The 25,554-nt window shown below is 38.0% G+C and overlaps 1 protein-coding gene and 1 long non-coding RNA gene across 4 annotated transcripts in view; one reads left to right on the top strand and one right to left on the bottom strand.

The window, feature by feature from the left end:
- The window catches only part of LOC111255081 (uncharacterized), a 32,786-nt gene extending 16,013 nt beyond the window's left edge, over positions 1 to 16,773 (top strand). Inside the window, exons 5-6 of one of the 3 annotated variants that reach the window (XR_015318139.1) lie at positions 6,906 to 7,008; positions 7,246 to 16,773. The gene's annotated coding sequence lies outside the window, so the exon portion shown is untranslated. Of the gene's footprint in view, positions 1 to 6,905 lie in introns of all 3 variants that reach the window. The other 2 variants (XM_086976357.1, XM_086976358.1) reach the window with 2 other exon arrangements.
- A 2,503-nt stretch (positions 16,774 to 19,276) lies between these two features.
- On the bottom strand, positions 19,277 to 23,858 carry LOC111255082 (uncharacterized). The gene is made up of 2 exons (XR_002675344.2): positions 23,774 to 23,858; positions 19,277 to 19,829 (listed from the first exon to the last, which is right to left on the bottom strand). It is a non-coding gene; the product is annotated as an uncharacterized LOC111255082 (long non-coding RNA).
- Between the last annotated feature and the right edge of the window lie 1,696 nt (positions 23,859 to 25,554).

Here is a 25,554-nt window from a genome sequence, read left to right as displayed (position 1 = left end):
GTTTTATATATATATGTATATTCGTATATGTAGGGTAAAAGCGTTTTTTTGCGCTAGACAAGTATTTTCTACACGTGTAGTTTTAATATAATTTGCCAGTCGATGATATAATGACGACTATGATTTTAGCAATCAGGGCGAGAGTGGCTATCTGTCTCTATTCTGCAATGATTTGGTAGACCTTGTATAGCATCGATTGCGACTGCATACTCTTATATACAACCGGACGAAGTTGCTGTTGTAGCGGTTGATAGTTCTCTGCGAGAGAAGCTGTATCTGTTATGTGAGTGAAATGTATTATTTTGATGATGGGCCGCAATGTAGCCATCAGATGATCTGCTCCGAACGATAGCGAAGTTGCGCAGTCTGACCGTTGCGATAACATAGGTCACGATAACGTAGGTCAGAGTAAGAGAATATACGCGAATAGTTTCTGCCGACGCTACCCATCCAATCCAAAATCACCACCGTAATGACAATGTATTTAAAATGAGAACTGCTCATTTTTATATATTCGTACTGGTAACACATAGTGAGTAAATTTGTTTTTGGTAATAGCTGGCAGCGTATGCATCAGATGCGAACGATAGCTTGTAGTAAACGTGTGCGTCTTTGAACAATGGTAGCTTTGCTAGTCTTCTGCGCATGTACAGCGGCGGATTCTTGCCAATACAGAGGTTCGTAGTCGATTTGTTAGTAATCTGACGTACTAAATCAAACGAGGATAGTGTACTAAGGACCGTGTAATAATGAGGTGCGATGTACAATAAATGGCATAAGTATAATGATACGTTGTGGCTAATGCGCTACTAATTCGTAGGTGGTTTACACAGTAAGTGCGTACATCAAGCCGCCTGGTAGTAATTCACAACGAAGCTTAACAGCACCGACGATATTCACACATAAATATGTCGCCAAGCATATCTTTATATTTTACCATATCAATACTGATATGCAAATAAAGGCATAATGTTCGCAAGTTGAGCGTTGATGAGTTCCACTGAAATAGCTTATTTTTCATCGTTAACGTTTGGCGCCTGAATTTGAATTCGCTACTTTTCTGGGAAGACTTCGACGTAGAATCCGGTGGCGATTTTAATGAACTGTGTGGTTGAGGCTTATTTGTGCAGTAATAGCTAATTGCGTATTTTTATGCCAGCTCTATGTCAATGATTCGTAACAAGAAATATGTATTCTTGCTCTAGTAGTAGTACTACTACTACTACCACTACTACTACTAAGATTTTTTGTAATGCAATTCAAGTCACCAGCGAAATTTTGCACGCCGATATGATATATGTACAGTTTGTTTTTGTTAACTTTTGCGCTGCTAACGACTCGCTGCGGAGTTATACGTGCGTTTGCGCTACTGGCACATGGTGGCAAAGCTCAGTGTCCTATGGACTGGAATTTTTAATGGAACTGCATAGCGGTGTGTGGAAATTCCTATATGGAAAAGAAGGCAAAGCTCACGCTAACGCTATCCACTTATGCGGCAAGTAACAGTTTTTTTAAAAGGGTTCAGTAATCATCAACACCAGTTGTTTGCAGTGGTGCTGATTATCATAAATGTGAGCGGCGATTGTACTGTTTTATTACAACCTGAAAATCATAACAACAAAAAACGTAAAAAAATATCGATTATTCAAAATTGTCAAAGAAATTTTATTAAGTACTCTTGGCAGTTACTCAGGGATCCTATACAGAACTTATGGTAACGAGAGTTCTCGGTAAATGTGCACTTTCGCGTCAGAGCTCGCCAGCAGAACGATGTTTAGAAAGGTCTTAAAGCTGACGCTAAGCAGTGGACTTGTTTGTTTTTTACGTTTACACAATGAAGTGTAAATTGAGCATTTTTAGATTCCGATAGAGGTGATTACATTTGTATTAGTAATACTACGGATAGAATGAATGCTATTAGATCATATGGAGTTGTTAAAAGAGTGATCGTACATGGCGATCAATGATAATTGATGAAGACAACTATGCTTGCATCGTTGGTGAAATCTATGCGAGTAAGGTGTGTGATTTCTGCGTAGTCCTAGTTACAAAAAAACTGTATGCGATTTTCGTAATTTTGTTTTTATTAATATGGATCTCTCCATTGACCCCGATGGTACATTTACTCGTTCTACCAATTTACATGATTATAATGTAAATATATATATATATATATATATATATATATTCATAATGTGCTCGTCGTGTCGTTATATGCCAGTTGCTGCATGCAAATAAGCCACGTACCGTTTTAGCCCTAGCGGTCATTGCTAGGGGAAGTTCACTGGAAAGGAAATTTTCCGTAGAGCCTGTTGTGATAAGAACTTGTAGTGAAATGATCTATTTGAGCCAGTGGTGGGCATGTTGTATGGTAACAATGAGAATAGGTGTAATATGTAGATGTCAGCGTTAGCCACTGTACGAGTAGATAAAGAGGACGTTGTTTTTTCTGTGTATCCTGCGTACTTCGATAATTAGTAGTACGCATTTTATATTATATATAACAGTCTACGAAAGGCTTGTATGTGTTTGGACCAGTGGTAACAAACGATAAATTGTTAATCAAAATGTTTACGTATAAGTTAGTGGTAATATTTATGGAGACTGCATGTTTATTATTATGCCACTGGTTACATTCCAGTTACACACAACTGGCTTCCATGCTACTTTTTTGTTTGCGGTAGTTATTAAGAAATATTGTAGTTGTTTACACTACAATTATTATTACAAGAACCAGTGCCATCGTGCGTTCTTGTGTCGATAAGAATTGTTAGTTTTTTTTTATTGCTTACACATTATTTAGTAATGTGTAAAATTATTTAGTAATTTTTCAGTGAATATGTGCGTTAATTTCGTGACCGTTTTTCCTAGTTGAAGCTTGACTAATTATGCATTCATTTATACGTGATTCTCTGTCAGTAGGTATGAGGCTGTAATGATCGTACTATCTATAAATAGAGAAAAAATTTCGCTTTTTTCTACTGTATGCAAGTCACTCGCAGTAAAATTTTGGCGACCATTATCAGAAAGCTATTGAATGATACTTGGATGTTTCATACCTTCCCTTTAGCAATGGTTTGCAAACATTACGTGTATTATTTTGAGCTGATAATAGCACTAGCGCAATGCAGCAGAACCTTGTGCTAAGTTTTCGCAGGGAACATGTGGAAACTTCTATTAAAACGATACATTTAAAAACCGTAGCTTGTCCTATACATAAAGCAGTTGCATTTTGTAACAATCCTTCGATAACAGAAGTTCCCATGAACCTCGGATCTGCGTTCCGCACTAACCTGAGATTACTGAGACTTGCGTTGTATCCAGATCATGTATTTTTACGTACCGACCGATTTTATAGTGACAGTTCGCAACAAGCATGTCGTAATACTGTATACAGCGTTATTTTTTGATTGGGAAAATGACGGTATGCATTTTTAGCTTTGAACGTAAAAATTGTGGATTTTAATATACTACGGCATATAGTAAAAATTCGCATTGGGATCGCGCTGGCTGGCAGTGGTAATAATTATCAAGAAGCGGGACGTCAACCTATGATTTTCCTATGTCTTCCAACAACACGTAAATAGCTCTTGGATTTTTTCACAAACTAAGCTATGAGAGGTAAACTGAAATTGTTTTGTACCCCGAACGTGTTCCGATAATGTGAAGTGAGAGCGTATTTTTCTACCGGTGACACCTGGCAACCAGTAAGGAGAACAATTCAATTTTTCTATCGATCGCTTATCTGCCATTGGTAATGTGCTCTGGAGATCCGTGAAAGTGCGTTAATTAAGCATTTCTTGATTTGAACAATTATACTAAGCCACAATTGCAAATCTAACGACAATCGTTTCATTTTATAGTTAATAAAAATCCCAGTGGAAATTTTGTTTTAGCATACTGTAAGTAAGGATTGTTTACAATAAAATCACTGCGATTTTTGCATGAGCGAAAAGTATGTGAAGCTAAACCTGCGTTAAACGGAACTATGTTTTTGCTATAGAAAAGCTCGTATGTTATAAATGGTTCCAGCAATAACCGTACTGATCAATTCGGTAAAGAGCGCTTGGTATTATTTTGCAGTGAACTTTTTTATACTAAACGTGTGCTGTGTTTGTTTGAAATTTTTGAGTTTGTGTGAAAGCTTTTGGGAGTGAGAAAAATGATGAAATCAACAGATAATGTAAAAATAGCCTATTTAAGATCACGAGCCTATTACAAAGCTTTATGCCTGACGTACAGTAGATTCATTGTTGATGTTTTAAATGACAATTATACATTTCCCTCTATTGTGAGGTAGGAACGGTTTGTTGTTCTAATGTTCTATGCTGACTAAGTATTAATAGTTCACAGTGAAATTGTACTTTGTTTCTGTAGCAAATGAAAGCTACGAGTTCATGATGATGAAGCGGTGAGATGACTATGGCGCCAATGATGCGTAAATAGAATAGGGCAGACATCATGCATGTCTTCATACGCTGATAATTAAAAATGAATTGTATGTTTTCGATCTACAAGCTGCACTCTTCCCGTTGAAGATCGGAAAAAATGGAATTATGGTTTTTTAGTATACGTTCTTAATCAACACTTTAATGAAGGTTGTCGGTCCGGTAACGGTTATCAAAACGTTCAGGGTAAATTGCGCGGTGGTTTATACCGACCCTACAGGCTAATGGCAGTCCGTTAGCTAGCCGCCAAGGCCGGTGGGTGGCAAAAATAATTCAAGAATCACCTATTGACAGTGGCACTATATAGTTGTTAAACAATGATTGAAGCTATATATATATACACACACTTCGCAGAGATATTTACACACTTGAGACAAAAATCGAACTTAATTTGAAAAATATCTGTACGAGGCCATGTTTTTGAATCGTAGTGATATTCCTATAAATAAAGCCTTTTCTTAGTGTTCGACATTTTTTATTGATGTTGCTTGTATATCTGATAGCATTTTTGGGGCTTGTGTTGTAAGTCTGTGTAAGTTGTTGACAAATGTGTAATGTTTGTCTGTACTGTTGCGCACAACAAAATCGAATCAAAATAAGCGTAAATCTTATGCGGATAAAAACCAAAGTTACGCGTCCATCCCCTGAGTTCTATTTATCTATTTACGTATGTTCCTTCTATACTTGCCACATCGTAGCAGCTGTTAGTAAACACGTGCCAATGCATGTTAGTGATCGTATAAGCTGTTAGGTATCGTCAAGGTCAAAACACTCGGTGCGGACTTACGAACGATAGTTCTATTAGAACACCTCTGTTTCGAATTGATGTACCAATGAAAATTATAAGGAAGCTCAGTCCGAGTGTTTCGGTACTGCCTATACGGCACAAGTCTATTTTCAGTAAATCTGCGTGCTCTTGCACGCGCACGGGACAGGTAAAGTTCGAATCACATATTCGTATATAACAATTCAGTAAATATGTTCTAGTGATAATGATACTGTTAAATTAAAAAGGAAACTCGTATATAAATACGAGTATATATATATATATTAAATATATATAAATATATTTCTGCCAGAGTGTGTTAATGGTTTATTATTAATATTATTAATAATAATATTTGTAATATTATTATTAATATTTGTGCCAGTGTTTTTACTAAAAATTGCCTATGTACACACCATGTGTAATTCTAAACAAATTATAGCATTTTTATATTGTGTGTTTCCTGTTTTCCAATGTAATTCCTATAGTAATAATTAGTGCAGATTATCAAAGGATAAAGATATGCCGGTAGTGTTCCAGTTATTCGGTGTGGGATCGCTAATTTTGCGTTTTCGATTGAATCCTATAATGACGTGTACATTTTACGCTAGTTGTGTGTAGCGAGTTTTGTTTTTTCTTCTTGCATAGCGCACAATTTTACGGTAGCAATTCGCAGTAATATTAATAAGTAGCAACAATTGTGCACTGGGTAAAAATTGCGTACTTCTCAACGTTCGTGCTAGTTATAACCAGATCACAGTTACATCGCCTCTACTAATCCAGTGCTAAAAGTAACTATTAAGCAGTTAAGTTGAAATGGTATGGCCTTTTACAGTAAACATTCTTATTTACACCGTGAGCAGTAAAGATTCTGCTCGAATATGTGTGAGAAATTCGCAGAGCAACTGCATCCTTTGCGCCATTATCAGTGTATGAGATGTACGTAAACCATTTCTCAGCACCTCAAGTATTCTAGAACGAACGCGTGTGAAGTCCTTCTGGTACGTTAATTACGTCCACAAATGAAATCAAATTTACGTGTCTCTTCCTGCCGATTATACGTATATTGACAATAATATATTATTATTATTCATAATACTTATATGTATGTATAAGAATTCAATAGTCTAGTCATTGTTCTATAAACTCTATACAAATAATGAATGATAATTGCACATTTATCGAGCATACAGTAAAAATAGTTCACGGTCAGGCCGTATAGGTTGTCTCCGTCGGGCCACGATGTGTTCCATATGTCTACATGATTGCACCAACTATATTTCCACATGGAGCTTAGATCTAAGTTCCATGTACTGACTATAAAAGTTGCGTATTTCTATCTGTATACTGCACGTTCGCTGCTTCGAGGTGAACACCAGTGGTCGTATCGACAGGTGCAGTAAAAATTGCGTGGTTGAACGTATTCTGCCAACCGCTTTCCGTATAATGCTTCCGACATTGATTTAAGTCGACAATTGAGATGTGTTTCTTACCCTATCGTACGTACCATCAACAGATCGAAAAAAGGTTACCTCTGCATTGGTAAGAATTAGTTTACAAGAACGAAAATGCCACTTACGTCTAAAGTAATTATCATTTACGACAACCGTGAATAAATTTAGACTAACTGGGTAGAAATGTGGGTTCTGTGCCGTTAAAGTGTTTCCTACGATAGTGTTTTTTTTTTTCAGTAACAGCTATTCTTCAAGAGCTGTGTAATTACGGCGCAGTCTTTTGCGCATACCGTATGGAAACGGCTTGCAGATAAAACGTGCAGTCAAAATGCACTTTTGGGTTCGTAGTGCTTCCTCTAAATATGTGAAGTACTAAGTGTGTATTTTTACATGCCGATTTTATGGCGGTAGTTCATAGTGAACCTTTACGTGTGTGCTTTGATATTGGTCTGTGTGTGCGCGTTATTTTCTTCTAGTGATGATGGAATTTATAGTGCAGCTTTGGTGGTGCTGCGTTTTGGAGCTAGTGACAATAATCGGGAAGTGTCTATATGTGCCTTTCTATACTTATTTCAAGGTAACATCCTCAGAAAAAGCGGTTCATCGAATGTGTGACAGCTCTGCAGCTTTCGATCGTATTTTGGCGACGAAAATTGCAACAATCCGCAGTGAAGTTCAGTCACAGTTGGGAGGCATTGACAACGATCATTTTCCTGCTGAAGCTGCGCTACGAGTTCACAGTGAATTTATTCGCGATTATGTCGATGATAATACCAGATGTTTTCATGCAGAGAGATGAGCATCTCTCACCGACGTAATACCGACTTCGTAATAGCAGAGATATTTACATCAACTATAGTATGTGTCCCTACATCGGTTATGTTAACTGTTATGATTATTGGCCGCATTGGGGCCAGGGGTTTTTATGTACTAGTGATAAATGGGTGCATTCTATTATACCCATTCTACGACAGTACATGCTACTGAGTTTCTAGTTAACAACCGCTTCTGCCGCTGTCAAACGTCAGTCATCAGGATTAAGTTAAGTGAACGTCAGTTGTTCCATGTTGATAACGACATGTACATCTTTCGTGTAAGCGGTTGTCGGCGAAGAGAAACACAGTAAAAGTTGCCAATTTATCTTTGGCCGGATGTTCTATAGTAAAAACTGACAGGAAAATTCTTCTTCTGCTACGATAAAGATCGTATTCCTAGTAGGTAATAAGTGAAGATATGCGACGTATGAGCGTTTGCTCTGGACATTGTGGGTATACACAAGTAGATAAAATGATAATTTAGTATTTTTTTCAAGTGTTGGTAGGTACATTCATAGGCTTGTTTACAGTGAGCGTTGGGCTCGTGGGGATTATTAATGGGTTCCAATAATGTCTATTTCCTCTTGGAAGCTGACATAGCAATGATTCGCTATGAACGCCTGCGCTTCTGGTAAACTGAATGAAGATATTTTTTCTTTGCGATCTAATAGTTTTCAGTAAAGGCGTGAAATGGCAGTTATTCGAAGGTCAAATTGTATATTTTTCTATAAATATAGTGATAATAATTAATAATCCGCGTGTGTACTTCTACACTAAGGGTAGTGTGGGGACATTTAGCTGCAGATTTTTCTACACCGAATTAGTTACCATCAATACACAATGAACGTTTTGTATGTGCTTCTCTACCAAAATTTCTTTAGACATGTTTACGGCAACAGACCGTTTTGTTTTGCGCACAGAAAAATTATTACCGACAAATTAAATTTCAGTTCTTCTCTTATACCGATCTTAAGAAAATTACTATCACCTAAACTTCAACACATATGTTTGTAGATGGTGCATATGAAAACAAGGGGCTAGCAAAGTTCAATCCGAATATTATGCTAGTATTTCTTAGGGCAAATGATTCACCGCAATTTGAATGGTCATGTCTATAATCTTGCTTAGAAAATAACACCTAGCTAGTTCGGACCTTCCAACGTTCTCTATTGGCCGTACAGAGAAAATTTAGCTATCGACGTCTAAGTTTTTCATTTCCCGAACTTCGGTCAGTGCTGTACCTCTCCTAAAAAGATATTTTCGGCTGGCCACCTTAGCACCGTTCCGACTGAAGTTGCGCAGTCCAGATACGTTAAGTTGTAAAATGAAATCATCTGAGAAAATAGCTAGGCCGAATCTATCACGAGACCTTTAACATCAAGGTTTCTATTACAATAACTTCTGTTCGAAGAAAACAATAACCAGGATTCCTCTACGTGCAATATACCACTGGGCTGGGCGTCATTTCTTGCAACGGTTATGTCGAGATGTCGGCTAATCGGTGTAAGTTAACTTGAAAGTGGTGAAAGAGATAATTTGCTTTATAGCAACTACAAGACCTTATGGCTTCAGCTGTAGTTGATTGACGTCGTCTGTAACGCAAGCCACACGTTATTGCGCTTACTTCATTTATGTTAACTGCTTTTCGCGGCGCCATATGCTACATGAGAGCGTATAGTTGAGTTTATGCCAAGTTTCGCTGGCCTCACTACCCAGCGTATGTTCGTATGATATGAGAGAACTCTCATATCCGTTCCATTGATCGGCTGAGTCAATGAGGTGACCGTTTATTTGATTTATGCCCACATATTCCACTCAAATGAAGTGAGTGCCGTATTTCTTTCGTCGTCATTAGGTAATCTAGCGAGATTTCGGCCTTATGGTAATAAATCGAAGCACTATTGTGCATTTTTTACAGTAGTATAAGAATACACCGGCTTATTCGCTGTTCGATAGTTGTCTTCAAATGAAGTATATTATGTTTTTGACAACACTGGCCTGGTTTATGTATTATTATTATTATTATTATTATACAGCCGTACGTAAATGCAGAAATTAAGAGTGAGCAAATATATTCATCTATTTTTCTAGTGGCTTGTGCAGCATCGTTGTACTAGTGTTTGGCGAAAATTTTTCATTCGTTTTCAGTTCAATAATATAGTGTGTTTATACTGAATCTGTGTTTCGTTTACTCCAGAACGAATTCTACGGCAAGAATTTGTAACGAGTATATGAACATTTTTATTAACAGTAACATCGCATATATATATATATATACACATAATAATAAAAAAACATAATAATGTAATAAATGAAAAATATATAATAATAATAATAATAAATGTATTTATATGTATTATACACAGGTGATGTAATAGTTCGCAGCAAAATTCGTGGGCATTTCAAGAAGAGACCACTGTATTTCATTCTATGATCATATGTGGACCTTTTAGCGAAAATTCGCTCTATAGGATATATACTTTGGCTTCAGTTGAAGCGGTTTGATTAATCTTCATTGTGATTGTACGTTCATACTGTAGCTTATCTTCCCTGAGTTGTGCTATCTATAAATGATATACATTTAGACCGATTTTGCTCTAACGATTGGTCATTTTATAACAGTAAACCTTTGAGTAGTTTTGAATGTTCGTGTTGATTATCACAATCTATATCTTAGGAACAGAGTTTATGTTCTATACCGACTTAACGCGAACAGGTGTGGTTTGACGGCTGCAGTTATAGCGCCCTAATGTCATATTAAGCTAACATTGTTTACTTCTTTAATATAAGCTTTATGGTAGAAAGTGGCAATGAAAAAAATATGAAAATATATGTAACGTTGAAATATATATAGAGACACTAGAGGTTGTGCAGATGTTACGTTCGAAATTATTCGAATCAGAAGATGAAACAAAAATCACAGCAGCCGCAGTTCCTTTAGTGTACCGATGAAAAATATCTCACTACATCTAAATACTCCTCTTTCTCTCAGCACTGGCGTCACCTCAGTTTATTTAAACAGAGATGGGTTTGCGCTGCTTACCCACTTCGCATTAGCACACAAACCATCCTCGTCGAAGTTCGTTAGAGATTAATCCTGCCTGGACATCTGAAGAAAAGGGCCTATTTGATTATCTGAATACAACGGCCCTGCCGATGTTTCTCGCTACTTCCTTTAAACTGTGGCCTATAACAGGAAGACAGATTACTTGTGTTTTCTTTTGTCTTTTGGTCTCTTGTTCTCCTTCGCACCGCCAGAAGTCAATTGCAAAGAAACTTCCCGCATTCTTCCTGGGGTGTTAGCAAGAAAGTACTGGCTTTTTAAACGATTGTATTTATGTTCAAGCCAACTGATCCGTTCTCCAAAGTGTCTACGAGACTCTAATGTAGCGGATCCCGAAGGGCTCGTTAATGTCGCATCTTTCATAGCTAGCATCATCTAAAGGCTCCTTTCGTATGCAGCAGCAGTTACGCGGAGACAATAAAAAACGCGGTACTAACAAAGTATCTGGTTTACTTGGCAAGGCGTTGAGAAACTTTCCTATATGAATCAATTAATTTATAGATACAATGCTTCTAGAAGTCAGAACACTTCCTTTCAAAGGGAAACAAAGTTATTTCCATGACGATAGCGACAAAAGCTGAGGATTCAACAAAGACGTACTCCTTGGATGCTCGCCCCGAAAGCGGTCCAACTCCGTTGGTACCAATAACACGAAAAAGAGACAAAACCCCATAATAATGAAATGCTAGAAAAATTAGTCATTCAAACAGTTAAATTTTCAATAATAATTACTAACGAAATACGGTGCAATTAATATTAGTAATCGCTATTGAAAAGTTCATTTCTACTGCGATAATATAGGAAGCAAAACTTTGGTGGAATTTTTCGGCTAAATCGCAGTCATACGTTTGTGATACCTGTTATAAATAGAGAAATTAAACGCGGAACTTTTGTCGGTAGTAACCCAAAGCAATACCAAATCTTGAGAAGCAATCGCCAGAGCGTATATTGTCGTGTAAATTAAGAGCTGACTTTTTGAACTAGTCGGTTAACTAATTGAATTGTTTGATACCCCACGCAGTATGTTGGCCATTGCCACAATCGTTAATATTTTGGGACAAATCAAAATAAAATAAAGCCTACACGATTCGAACACGCTTTTGCAGTGGGACGGTTCAGACCCAGAGACGCGTGGACAAACCACTCGACTCTGTGTCGGAAAAAGGGTCGGAACTGACGTTAAGTCTACTATGATAAAGTAAGGCAAATACTGTTATAACAGGCTGTTATGATCGTTACTTGGTATACTGTTTTTATCTGGTTTCCTTCCTTCAATTTTGACAGGTAAATGACTTGACCTATTTAAATCGGTTCAGATCAGTCGATTAGAAACACAGCAGGTCATTTGCTGCAAAATTTGAGGCATCATATCCTTAAATGTCAGATTCAGATACAGACGTCTAGGTTATTCTGATTCTATTGCTTAACACAGAGCGTTAGTACAACCCGCTAGTAAACATGGTAGAGTTCGATGCTGGATAGGGTATTTCTATGTGTTGCCTGTACGGTAGTAATTCGAAAAGGTCAACTAAGGTTGGCGTCTGTAATACCTACCAAGAGACCGAATGCCATTATTTATGTATTTTTTTTAACCTATGGCCTAATTATACCTTAAGTGAGCATCATTGACGTCGTATGATCATTAAAATACCACCATTTCATCAGAAAAACTGAACATCAGAAAAATTCACGGTTTCACTGTGATGTCTGCGTAGAATAAGACAGTAAATAGATATGCGTATTTTAAAGCAGTGGCAATCAAGAACCGAAGTTCTAAGTATATATTTTTCGGTGTCTAGCTAATTAGGAATTATATGGAGTAAAGGTGTGTGATTTTGTCCTAATGACATAGTATACATTATGTTCATGTTGTACAATGGAATTAAAAGGGCTCTTTATTCGTTGCTGCAGTCATATAGGTATATAATGGTGTATAACAGCTTTCGGTTAATTTAGGTATTTTTGAGCCAATGATTATGACCAAAAGGCTTGCCCAGAAAATGTTTATACCAGCCCTAGCGTACTAATTTATAGTGATGTACTTTATAGTAAATTGAAATAGACATGTGCGTGCTTGAAGATCTATTGATTAAATAAATAAGAGCTGTATAGCTTTTCCTACACCGATGTTACGTTAGAGGTTGGCGGTAAATTTTTTTTTTCAAAATAGTATACCTCTATATATAAGTTGTGTGTACATTTTTTCTTAACAATTGCTAGCTATCTCAAATGTAAGTCCTGACAGAGTGAAATCAGTAGTAACTTCCGGCTACTAGTATTAGTAATTACCCTTTTTTTGTATGCTCTTAAACGTGTGATTATTGAGATAGCATGGTAATGGCCGGCATTTTTTATATACAGATCCAATCTTGATCGTGCAATTTTTGCGATGAGCGGGCGAGCGATGCAATTAAGCTCCGCTAGCCCTTGAGAAGTCTTATATGAATCCTATACATGTATCATCCTATATATGGTAATTCTATGTTTAGGAAAATCGAAATTTCATTTATCAGCTCATCCGTTGTCAAATATCTTTTGTTCCTGCTATAAATATCTTATAAGCACATGTGTGGAACATATATGGTAAGAAAATGTAAGGTGGTATTGTTGTAGTTCAGCGCAACAGCTCTAGCTTATCAAAAGGAAAAACTTTTAACATTAGAAGCAAGTTAACCCACATACTTTAACATACCCCCCGCCCATATATAACAATGTTATACCCATACACGAGATTCTGACCCGGTTCTGCCTCCTTTTCTGTATGGAGCCAATTATCAGGTTTATTTTGTATATATCTAGTCGTATGGATTCAGCAGTTGAGTGCAATTATATATTCTTTAGGTCAAACAGTCAGGTGCGTGATCATTTTCTACCTTGCTACTTTTCTTAAGGTGGTTTGTTGCATAACATATAGGCAATCATTTTATTAAGCACTTTTAATTGCGCTGGATATAAACAGTGATGATTGGCGAAAGCAGGATGTATGTCAAACTAAGAATCATTTGTTTATAGTTATCTACATCGAACACACCTGCGATAAACATATCGCTAAGAAAAAGTTCCAGATTTGTCTCTAATGAACACGTTTTTCAAACTTCTGCTGCGTCTAGCTTACGTCAAAATGCTACATAGTCATATTTCTATGGGTTTCGGAGTTAAGTTACTGAAAAGAGTGCTCGTGAGACACCGAAGCTCTCGGTCATGCTTGTTCTGGCTGAAAATTTAGTGCTTCGTATGATGGCCGTAAAACATAGAACAAAACTGGTCCGAACAAATGGCGACCCACTGAAATTGTCGTGCTTGAATGATTCGATGCCAAGTACAGCTTGTGGAAGCATTATGCCTAAGGAAAATTAAGCTAGATAAATAACTGCAGCGAAGAAGGGCCAGTAGGAGAGGATGAACACGAAAATGTCAACGAAATAACGAATCGTCACGTAGCTAAGTGGCTACTATTGTGTATTACTATCGGTTATTTACTATTGCCATGATTGATACCAGGCGTGTTTACAGTCTTCTTTCTTCTAACGGCCGTGCTATACAGACACTTACTGTGAATCTGGATCGCTACATTTAAATACTTCGAAATGGGATAACTGTAACTTTGTAGCTACAAAAAGCGCAATTCGAAATGCAAAGGCCTTACGAGATATTCACAGGACCCCATGACAATAGCCAAGTGTTTACTATGAGAGCGAAGGTAAGTTTCCCAAAAAGAGAAATATGTCCAACGTGCAAAGATCCTTGGACAGTAACAAGGCAACGTTAAACACTGCTCTAGCGAAAACTGCAATTTTGTATTCTTCTTTCCTATGCAGTTTTTAAGCTTACTGTTTATAAACAGATCGGGCTAACTTCAGTGGGCTAGTGGACACATCAGATCAGTGCTTTCTGCCCAACCCTTTGTACAAGGTTTTGTTGTTAATTGATTCAATTTTGAATGTATACATTAGTAGATATGCATTAGTCGGCTCCATATTTTGATATCATTGGCTATCCTATGGGCCTGACATTAGTCGGAGTCAGGTTTGCAGCTAGCGGCCACGAATCTATTTGCAAGTGTTGCGTTTTTTCCATGATTTGCAAACTCTGGAGGTTACGTTACGAGCGTCTACAAATGACTTCGCGCTTACGAATAAGGAGCGTACGTTGGTTTGTTATATTTTCTGCTAACAGTCATTGCTTGACAGGCCTATTTTCATTTGCTCGACAATATTTACCATCGTAAGAGCTTCTACTGAGCAATGGCTTGTCTGGGTTTGACAGCATATCAGCTTATCCAGGCCGCATATGAAGACACTTAAAGCTTTGGCCATTTTAGCGTCTTCAAAGCCACTTCGAAGATTTCGCAGCCTTCATTCTAAGCGTTTGCATATGTCTCAAATTCAATAAGAGTTGGTTTTAAGCACATGACCCGATGCTCTAAAGTCATCGATTTCTTTCCTGGCATTAGTCATTCCCCGCACGTAGGCTTGTGTTCCTAAGCTATTTTTTTGGCCTGCTGAATCGATAGCGTTTTACATGAAGGTGCCTTCTACACGTTGCCGGGCAAATGGGTTATTTTTACCCAGAATTTATTCGGTAGACTGATGTCAGCTTCAACAGTGCATCAAATATCGCCTCTATCTGCAGAATATTGATATATTATTGCGATCTATGCGATTGCGTACTTGCATCGATAATGTCCTACAAAATTTGGATAGTACTTTGCTTTTGGGGTCATCCAATACGCATGGCAGCTCTGCGTTGACTTTCAATATCTGTTGCAACTCGCTCATAACCTGATCAGTCTCAGTAAAGAGCTCAATAAACTTTCTCTACAAATTACTGTACATAAGCTGTCTAATTCTACATTAATATTAGGCAACGTTCCGTTATCGGTTTGACTAGAGACTGTCAAAAATTCAAGGGGCTACTCACGGGGTTTGCTTTATTTGCTGTATAAAATTTGCGTCCAACTACACCTAACGAAGTGTAGACTTACGGCAGATCAACTGTAGAATGGAGCGTTAGGGTCGTCCAACAAGTTATCAGGCCTTTCTGTACTCAGCCACGATACAACCAGTAAAACGGCCGTTTAATCCTATAACTTGGGATTCTCATTCCTTTGACGCTCCACGGATTTGTAAGCAAAGAAGCTATAAGATAGATAAAGATACAATGAATATTCAGAACTGCCGCAGCATATTGACACTGGTCTATCTGACTAGCGTTGTACATATGGAACAATATTTTGACCAACTCACTGCAATCCAAAGTGCAATTAGAGTCCTACAGTTGAAAGGAAGATTATTTACGTGTTATTCAGTGACTATCAGTTAGGCCTGCAATGCTGATTCACGCGAGGCAGCTCATGCTGACATTCTCCGTCTTACTTCAACCAATATCTGAAATGACATGCGTGCCAGATACAATGTTACTACGTGAATCACCAAAAAACATAAAGAAAATTGAGTTCCTTGGCTTTCTGACTAGGCTGGTTAATCTCTTTTGCAGTATTCTTTGATGCAGCTTTTTTTTTTCTTCTTTTATTTAATCCTAGAATGGGAAATACGTCGCAAATTCAGAGAGAATTACAGATGTTATCGAAGAAGTTAACTAAGTGTCGTTAATAACTTTTTCTGATCTATGTACCGAGTTAATGCATTGCCTGGAAATGCTTCGATGGATGGCAGTTGTTCCTTGCTTGCCACGATAACAGATGTCCATGAAGACCAGGATTAACGTTTAAGGGCTTGATTCAGGAATACGGTGTATTTTTCTGATGAAGCAGCAGTGATCAGAGAGTTTTATTATTATAACTATTATTGTAATAACAATAATTTTTGGCTCACTAAGGCGAAAGCTTATATCCGAAAATTCTACAAAAACAGGCAAGTGCAATCGTTGCTGAAAAATTAGTTACCCATCATATATTTTTCTCTTGTAAAGAGCTTCCGTGCCTCCACGCTGGGCTCTATTACGTGACATAAGCACGTTATGCCGAAACCAAGTTACCAACCCATAATTTACACAGTGATTTTTTTCTTTTAGAAGTTGTTCTAATGCCTTTACATGTAGTGTAACATCATTATGCCCGCATCAAGTTTCCTAGTACATCTGACCCCGAGCCTGGCTGTATGGAATCCGTTTATGTCTGTATTTGTAGAAAGAGCAAGGCAAAGCAAAATGTGACGCCAAAATGTACAGAACTCATCTGACGTCATTAAGGCCATATTAATGGTTTCGAGTGGGTTGTATGCCTACCATGACAATACTATTTATCTTAGTTTAGGCCTGACTAGCACTTTAGCACTTGCATAACCATGCGTATTATTATTGTATGATTTAATTATTTTTACTGCTTTGTTTTTATTTTCATTGTTGTTGTATATATATATATATATATATATGTATATCAAAAGTTATTAGGCTGCCAGTGTAATTATATAATGCAATTTTTTATTTTCGAATCCTTTATTTGTGATTTTACGCATTCACTGACATATATTTTGTTATACATTTATCTAGAGTGGTGGGCGGTGGGATTTTCCTTATTAACTTATGATATAACAAGATATTATAATATCTTGTTATTTTGCTGTATAATTGAATTGACATTTTATTTAATTGATATATATAGTTAGAAAAACGAGAAATGAAGCTTCTAAATTGAAGTATTATGATGCATAGTTTTGGATATTAGACGTATTATCATCGTCATCTTATTTAATTCTACATCATTTCTATTGTAACACTACGAAATAGTATCTATCAGAGATACGTTCCGACTCGTTTATGTAAGTAGTTGCATCGCGCATAAATTACGATGATTGTTCTACTTAATAAATAATTATTTATTTATTTAAATTTCAATACTTATTTAAAGCGGTGGGTGGTGGGATTTTTTTTTATAGTCAGTGTTTTTTTGTAAAAACTAAATACAATTTGCTTTTTACAAGCGCATTTAGAGAGATTTTGTTTAGATCAAATATATATACTTTGAACAAAATGGTGGGCTGAACTGAAAGGTATCCTTTATTGCTTAGTGTATGCTGAACCTAGTGAATAATTGGGTTATAGAATAGAAACTACGAAGAATAAAGCTAGGAAGAACTATGTACTTAAGCTTTGTTGTCATTGAATTATCTAATTCATGTGATCACAGCAGATCTACTTTCTCTTATGTCTGACATAGTGGCAAATTATCTTTAAATTTGTTTTTTCTTTCACACAGAGCTAGCATCGATGTGACATTTCGCCCAGTCGAAAAGATTATAAGGCGAGCCACTTGCTTAGCAGCTTACATGAGAAGACTAAAAAAATTCAAAATAAAGCAAATTGTAGAACCTGATTTGTTTGCCTAAAATAAAAATCTGTCCGATTCGGGTCAAATATCATCGGCTTTTACGACCCAGTCAGCTTATAACAAGTATGCTTGCTTCATGGATAAAACAATGTTTGCACTCGCCTGTGGACATCGGGCGTACAGGTCCTCATTAGACTAGCATTCATCATAACGGCCCCATACCCCTTTTAAAAACGTTCTTCAGTTGGGGTATCCCGGTTTTACATAAGCCAGTCTAGCTGTTTCAAAGACCAAAATGTGACATTTACGTGGCAGAAATAAGCCCCTGTCCCAGCTGAAACTTAGGGCTATGGACTAATGCGGCCTTGGTGTGTGCGTGTGTGTATGTGGTATTCAGGGCGAAAATTTCCTAAAATATAAGTTAATGAAAATGTTTTAAACGACATCTTACTTGGATGACTCTCTCTGATAAACTACAATAGCAGGTGAACGGAACGTAAAGAAGATTTTGCCCCCAATTGCCGAAATAGTGGAACAATCGAAGTTATATCGTGAATGTAAGAGACTATTTATTGTGTTGGTTGAAAAAAGTTAAATTCCCTTAACAGTTTCAGCTAGAATTTGCTAGTATTCAACGGCCCGTTGGGACACTCGCAAAAGACAAAGTACTATGTTACTTGATATAGAAAATATATACTAGAAATTATGGCTTCAAGTTCAAATAGTACGCTTGTTAATCGACAATAGGGTCACCATTTCGAACCCACATGCTTCTGACTACAAGTTTATCAATGAAGTTTTTATAAGTACGATTGCTTCTACTCGCTCGTGATTTGACGACGGTGCTCGACTAAATGCATGCAACGTCAAATGTCCGACTCTGGCAATATAGAATACGTGCTGTCGACGGCATGACAAAACACAACAATGGGTATACAGCTGAACGCCTTCAAAAATGTCAGCCATAATCGTAACATCGGTTGAAGACCAACATCCGCTTCCGGTTGAGCCCGTTCCCCGTGCCGTCCCTTATGACTGGTAGAGAAGTGCTCCTTGCATTCCCCTGAATTCATGCGTGTTTATTGATAAAAACTTAAATGCCATCCACTTAACGATACGCGCATATACATTCGATACATATATTGTACGAATCGAAAAGTCAGAACTGTTCTTTGGTAGAAGAGAAGCTCGCTTTTGCTGCAATAAATACACCACCCAGCCCCAGAAACTCGATCGTCCACCGAGATTTCAGCTTAAAAGTTAATATGGCAGGGGCTACCTTACCGAAATGACAACTAAGAGCAGTACGGTTGATAACTGGGAGGAGTTGACTATCCATCAACTGAAATATTATGAAAACTAAAAGATACCTATTGAACCTTCCTATGCTTATTATTAAGGGCTGAGCTATCTTACGCTTATTTCTTTTCACAGTTACAAAGTTTATCTATAACCGTCGGCCGAAAGAATATCCGCATAGCATTGTCATTTCTTACTTGTCTGTATATATATTTCAATAGCTGAATAACCTACAAAGACCGTTTAGCCTCTGCTTATCGCCGTACAATGCTAGTCCGATTTTGAAATCGCTGAATCTTTACGCATCTGTATAATTTTTAACAGTTTCTCCAAGCGTTCTTCCTAATCTAACATCTCTAATATATATTCTATCTTTAGTTCATGTTGCCTGTATCTGCGTTTTCTTTCGGTGCCAATTTTCTATACACCGTATTGTTCAATAGAAGCTACGTATTATTCATTGGTAGCTGTATTGAGAAGCTGCGCTAATATCAGCCACCGTAGCTGGGGAAGATGCCCTGTCGAAAATGAATCGAGTCTCTCTGGCATGTTAACCGGGGGTCCGCTTTACTCTATTGTGTGGGGTCTTCGACACGCGTAGTTCGTTCGTTCGTTCGTTCGCTTGGCGCTCGTAGTCCGACGTCTCCAGAGACGCTGGGGGGTATCGACGCGAGTGAGAGAGCCAATAACATTCGCTGCAATAGAAAATCGCTCGGTTGTCAATTGGACCTGGAAGACTTAGGGTGATAGTGGATGGTTTTGTTATTGCTCTTTGAATAAAGAATGAATAGGGTTACTTGTCACCATTTTACGAGTTCAACTGAGCTCGTTAGCTTCGTATATCGAAATTGCAAGCATAACGAGAACAAAACATCTCGCAATGAATATTGACCCTGCTGACAATATGATGGCTTGCCGAAAACATACTATAACTAGTACAGATAATTTAATATAATTGCATTACTACAGTAAAATCTATCCATCTACATTGGATGTTAATACGTATTGGGTGTCGTCAAGCTACGAAGGAAACAAATTTTGCACTTGAAGTTGACTATCAGATAATAATGATACGCTAGGAACAAGTTCCATGTCTAGAGGTCACGATTTGTTCCATGTTTACGAAAAGAAGTTAGTCCACCTAAACGCACTTTAAAAATACCCTCCAACTAAAAACTTTTCCCATAACATCGCGTTCAGATTATTAGCACAGACAGCTGCGTGACAGATATCGCCAAGCGTCATCAACGCGATTCCATGTACATGCACGGTCTGCCTCCGCGTGCGTAACACGTTGCAAGTTCTTAGAGGAGCCGGGCCAGAAATCTCTGGAAAGAGCACCGCAAAACATCTAAGTGACGTGCTCCATTAGATGTAGAAACTTCTAACCCATACTCTAGGTAGCTGCTGATTGCGCAGTCATTGGATATTCCAAGGCTTTAATTTTCGATGCAAGTAAGACGTACAAAACAATGGAGATTTCTGTTCGGGCATTTAAATTATCCGTGACCCACTTTGGCGGACGAGCTTTGTGTATCTTTTGCCACGCAGTGTCTATATAGTCGTTGCTTTAATTAATTAATCCTAATTTAATTTGAATCAGTACCACTTTGCTATATGTGAAGTTCATTAGGGCTATAAATAGTAACATATCGGGCGTCGCAGCAAGCTATGTAAATGAGGGATTTGGTTCTACGAACAAGGCCAATATCATTGTTAGGCCTGGACAGGAAGCACGATTCACCTTAAAGCCAAGTCTACGTTAAGCTTTCCACTGAGCTTTGAAAAGCTGTCTTTCTTGCGACCACTCGCTTTTGTACCATCCATATTATACTATACTTATTTCACTGGCGGCTTTTCGACCGTTTTGCATAATATGCACCTAGGAACAAACTAACTCGAAGCCATTGCCGAGGTTGAGCGTCTCCCTACAAGTACTCTTGAGCGCAACACGTTACTCGAAAAACACATGTTTCTTAATTTGTTGAATTGTTCTTAAAAAAATTAAACATACATTTTTTTAAAGACCCTTAGACAAAAGGTAGCAAGAGCAAGAATGGGTCGAGCTCTTTCTCGGGCAATTAGCGTACATGATACAGATTTGTTGTATTATGAATTAATGTCATCAATAATAACGTAATAGTTAGTATTTTTTTCTCAATAGAACAAACAACTTTGCTGTCTCCCTCATAATCAACCATGTTTTTTTTTGTTTAATATTGTAAAATATACTGGTATACAGATAGAGAGGTACCTCTAATGTCTAATGAGTATAAATAAAAACGTTTTCCCAACTCTCACCTAACTTATGACGTGTAAATTTTATGATAAATTGATTTCCATCCTTAACGCTATTTTATTTAGCTAACCTATTTATACTGTCTCGGCTATTTAATAACCTTACGTAAACAAAGTAATTTTTTGAAATCGGCATCTGTACGGTGTTGGACGTCTTGGTGTTGGGTGTCTGTAATCCTACCTAAACAAGACATATTCTTAATAGCTTTATTCATTCGATGCTACAATCGAGTCATCACCAGAATATCTGATGATATCATAGGATCGCCTTTGGGAAGCCGACCCAGTAGTTAGGTGCTACTAGACTAGTACAGATGTAGTAACTGAAAAAGGTAGCGAAACAATGTGTGAAATCTGTTTAATTATTCTCTGAAGGAGAGCTTTATATAACTACATCTAGTCCTATTGTAGTACTCTCTACGTAGAAACATTCTCACTAGTTTGGCTGATCCGGTAGATTCAACAAATTAATTATACGAGTTATACGAGCTAACAAAGATATATTGGATATTTTATCGGGAAACGCTGATGCGGGAAAGACGTTATGACTAAGGAACATCAAGGTGAGTTTCCGCAGACAGTAATGTCTTTTTGAAGGTTTGTGTTGTTTCCAGCGAGACATAACCTAATTTTTAATAGCCATACAAATTCAATTTTTCAATTTCGTATTTGAAGTGGTTCATATATTTGTTGGTTTGTAATAGGCGAATCAATATAGAGATAAAACTTTATACAACGAAAGATTGAAAAAGATGGTAATAGAAAGGAGCAATGTCTAGACTATGGCTGAAGCAAATCATCCCACTTAAAGCTGTACGATTTTTAACGAGTCTCTAAAGACGTATGAGAGTGAGCGTTGGCCTGGCGAGGCATCATTCATGTCCTATCGGTTAGAACCAGGCCTTTTTTTAATGCATTGTCTCTATATATGGTCTAGCTATTTACAAAATGTAACTAGACATTAGTCTAGTTATTTAAGAAACGGTAGAATAGAAAAACACTCCCTGCAATCCCGCCACACGTGCGGCACAACCTTCTTTGGATGGGGTCTAGCTGAAGGACGCCGGATGTCCGGTTCCCATAGTTGTCACCTGCGAAATGTTTCCGAACGATCGATTCCAATTTTGCTCTGTCTTCTCTACTCCGGCAAAAACTCATAAGTGAGTTCTGATCGACTACAATGAGAATTTTAGCGTCTTCTTAGTCAGAAGATCGACCTGCATGCACGTTTTCTTCGATGCTGACGTTACCACACTAAAAACCAGCGAACCACCTGCTAACTGATAGATTGGCTATAGTATTGGGTTCAGGTATTCTCGAATGTTCTTTACAAGTTCGGGTAGTGCTTAGCTTTTTCCTGAAACAAAATTTCAAAATAGATCCCAAATACACTTTTGGGATCTTCATCTTTGGGAGATTGTGCGGCTTAACCAATACGTGCGATCGAATCAAACATGGCGCCAAAAGACACGTAATACAGTGAATAAGCGTTCGCCCTTCCGTACCTAATTTTGTTCGTTGTTCATTTCATTAGGGCAATTCCGTAGGACAGTCGCATGTGTTTAGGTGCATAACATAAACCTAGGAAACGTGTTAACTGAACTCTCCGATAATGTCAGACCTTTTTCTTTGTGCTGTGTCGTTCATTTACTTAAATTGTATTCTTCATTTTGTTGACATGAATCGTATTGAGTTTTAAATTTTGAGGACAAAACTAGGAATTTAACCTTATATTTTTTTATTTTCTTATTTTTCTATCAACCGGTAATGATCGTTTTATGCATAGATGAGACTGTCATAACTTAACCAAATTTATCAATTAATCCAATTGACTATCATTACGCTATTAACCATCGTTTTATATATATATATATATATATATATCGACATTACGGTGTGATAGACGGGTACTTGGGGCCCTAATACATCCGAATAAGTTTCAGTTTAGATACGTGAAGGAAATGCAGACCCCTAAGCAATACAATAGTTGAAGTTGTCCTTAGGGGATGCTGGTAAATCTGAATTGTTCATGATGGACAGTTTCTCGATAGTAAAAAATAGGACTGCCGGATAGAGCATGACTGGCGTGGTCTTTTTCGTTGAGAGGCGCACCCACCGAAGAATGTCCCAATCTTACCATGAATACAAGTGATTCGATGAAAGCATAGGAGAAACAGGTTCGAGCAATGAGCATAGTATGATTGTGGGGACGAAAGTACTTTTAGGCATTCAATCTCTGCTTGCGAACCCTTGCTAGAAAACATAATCGACGACGTCGCTATTGATTATACAACATGGATAGCTTTTTCAACTTGCTTCCATTAGGGTTGCGGTATCTTACCTTTTGTGCGTGATACTTTATTACCGAAGTCACTAGCGGAATAGCAGAAGCTGCAAGGTGAGGTAGCCTCCGCCGTGATAGCAGCTGGCAGCGACCTCCAGCGAAGATAAGAAAAGCGGCCGTTGCAGAGCCCACTTACGGGTTGTATAGTAGAAGGAAAGCTTTGTTTACCTTGTGCATCGATGCTAATACCAAGACATATCCCTTCAGCTTTTTTTTCCATAGAAGAGGCGCCAAGAAATAGAACGGTTCTGCGCTCACCCCCGCTAGCACCCCACCTCCGGCATCAGCCGGGTTTCTTCTATTAGGACAGTAGAGACTGGATTATCAGCAGCAGCATTGTGAAGGCTACGTACCTATCACAACAACAGCTCCGCTCAACCTCGAATTGGAACGATGGCTATAGGGGACTCTGCACTACACTCTATTCTTATTGCCCTATTCCTGTTTTTTTTCCACGCAGACCCCCTCTTCTTCCTTTTCTGGATACACGCACCATTCACTGTCTTCTACTACTCTCCTTCATTGGCGTCTGATCATGATAACAGCAGTAGAAGCGTGCGTGGGCATCGCGTCACGTGGCAGACTAGATATTCAGCTGTACCGTAAGGGTACCGACGAAACAGCGGACTAAGACAAGTACTAACGAGTTCTTACTAGTCAGGCGAATGATCAATAAACCCCCACACTTGACCCCCTACGGGGGTAGGATGTTAGAGTTGTGGCACAACTACATACTATCGCAAATACGTTGAGATTTTATCCGTCGGTATGTGATGCTATTAAATTATTATTGATTTTCGCTGTAAATCAATATGCAGCACTTATTGTACATTCTGTTCAACGCTAGCTTTCATTTCGTTTTTGTCCTGCAGCCCTGATTTGCCTTTGAGAAGTTCGTGAATTATTTGTCTACACACCCAGTAGCTTTCGATGATTTTCTGGTTAAATATTGTCAACAAATGGGGTTTCCAAATCGTTTTGACAGTGTTGAGTGAGCTTGAACATGGATGTGTTTAGGGGTTTGGAGTACCTTTGTCCGCTCTGATTGAAACACATATGAAACATTGTGCGATTTACAAACCTGTTTATGAGTGAGTCAAGCACAGCGTACGATGTGCAATTGGTTGATGGCATAATAACGTTCTATGTGTTGCAGCTCTACACACTCTGCGCACGATATCGCAGCTGAGAGCCAGGTGGGTCGTTTGATTCTAGCATGTTAAAGCCCATATTACACTGGCTTCAATGGAAAGTTTTCATAAATGTGCGGAGTGATTGTGCACTTCATCCAACTGTCAACGTTCCTCGAATGGCGCCAAAATTTTATCCTCTCAGTATGGAAATGCTCACGACAGCACAAAGAGTAGTTCTTTACTATCTAATGACATTATTACACATAGAGACCCATTTTCGAGTGGTTAGTTCGCACTCTAACACATTCTACACATATATGAATTATGCACCTAATCAATTAGCTGAAGATCCTAACAAGGCTGGTGCCCTGTTTGCCTTTTGCCTACAGATAGATATACGCAGTCCTACAATTCGTAGTATCGCCCCTGGCCTTCATGTTGTGATTGACGCGCCTCAGAATAGAAACAAGCTTAAAAGCGAGAGTGTGTATTTTGTATCGTCACACCGAATTGTGTTGTCGAGAAAAAAGTTAACGATGGCGTGCGAACCGGGCTATCCATCGAATTTCTTTCAATTTTCGCTAGTTAGATAAATATATTTGATCGAATGCTGCTATGGTGGAAGAGGTACTTTTTGTTTACTAT

Source organism: Varroa destructor, unplaced genomic scaffold (genome assembly GCF_002443255.2).
Source record: "Varroa destructor unplaced genomic scaffold, Vdes_3.0 BEIS01000420.1, whole genome shotgun sequence".
In the NCBI taxonomy this organism is placed as follows: domain Eukaryota; kingdom Metazoa; phylum Arthropoda; class Arachnida; order Mesostigmata; family Varroidae; genus Varroa; species Varroa destructor.
Note: the sequence above shows the minus strand (reverse complement) of the source record. Positions and strands in the feature narration are given on the sequence as shown.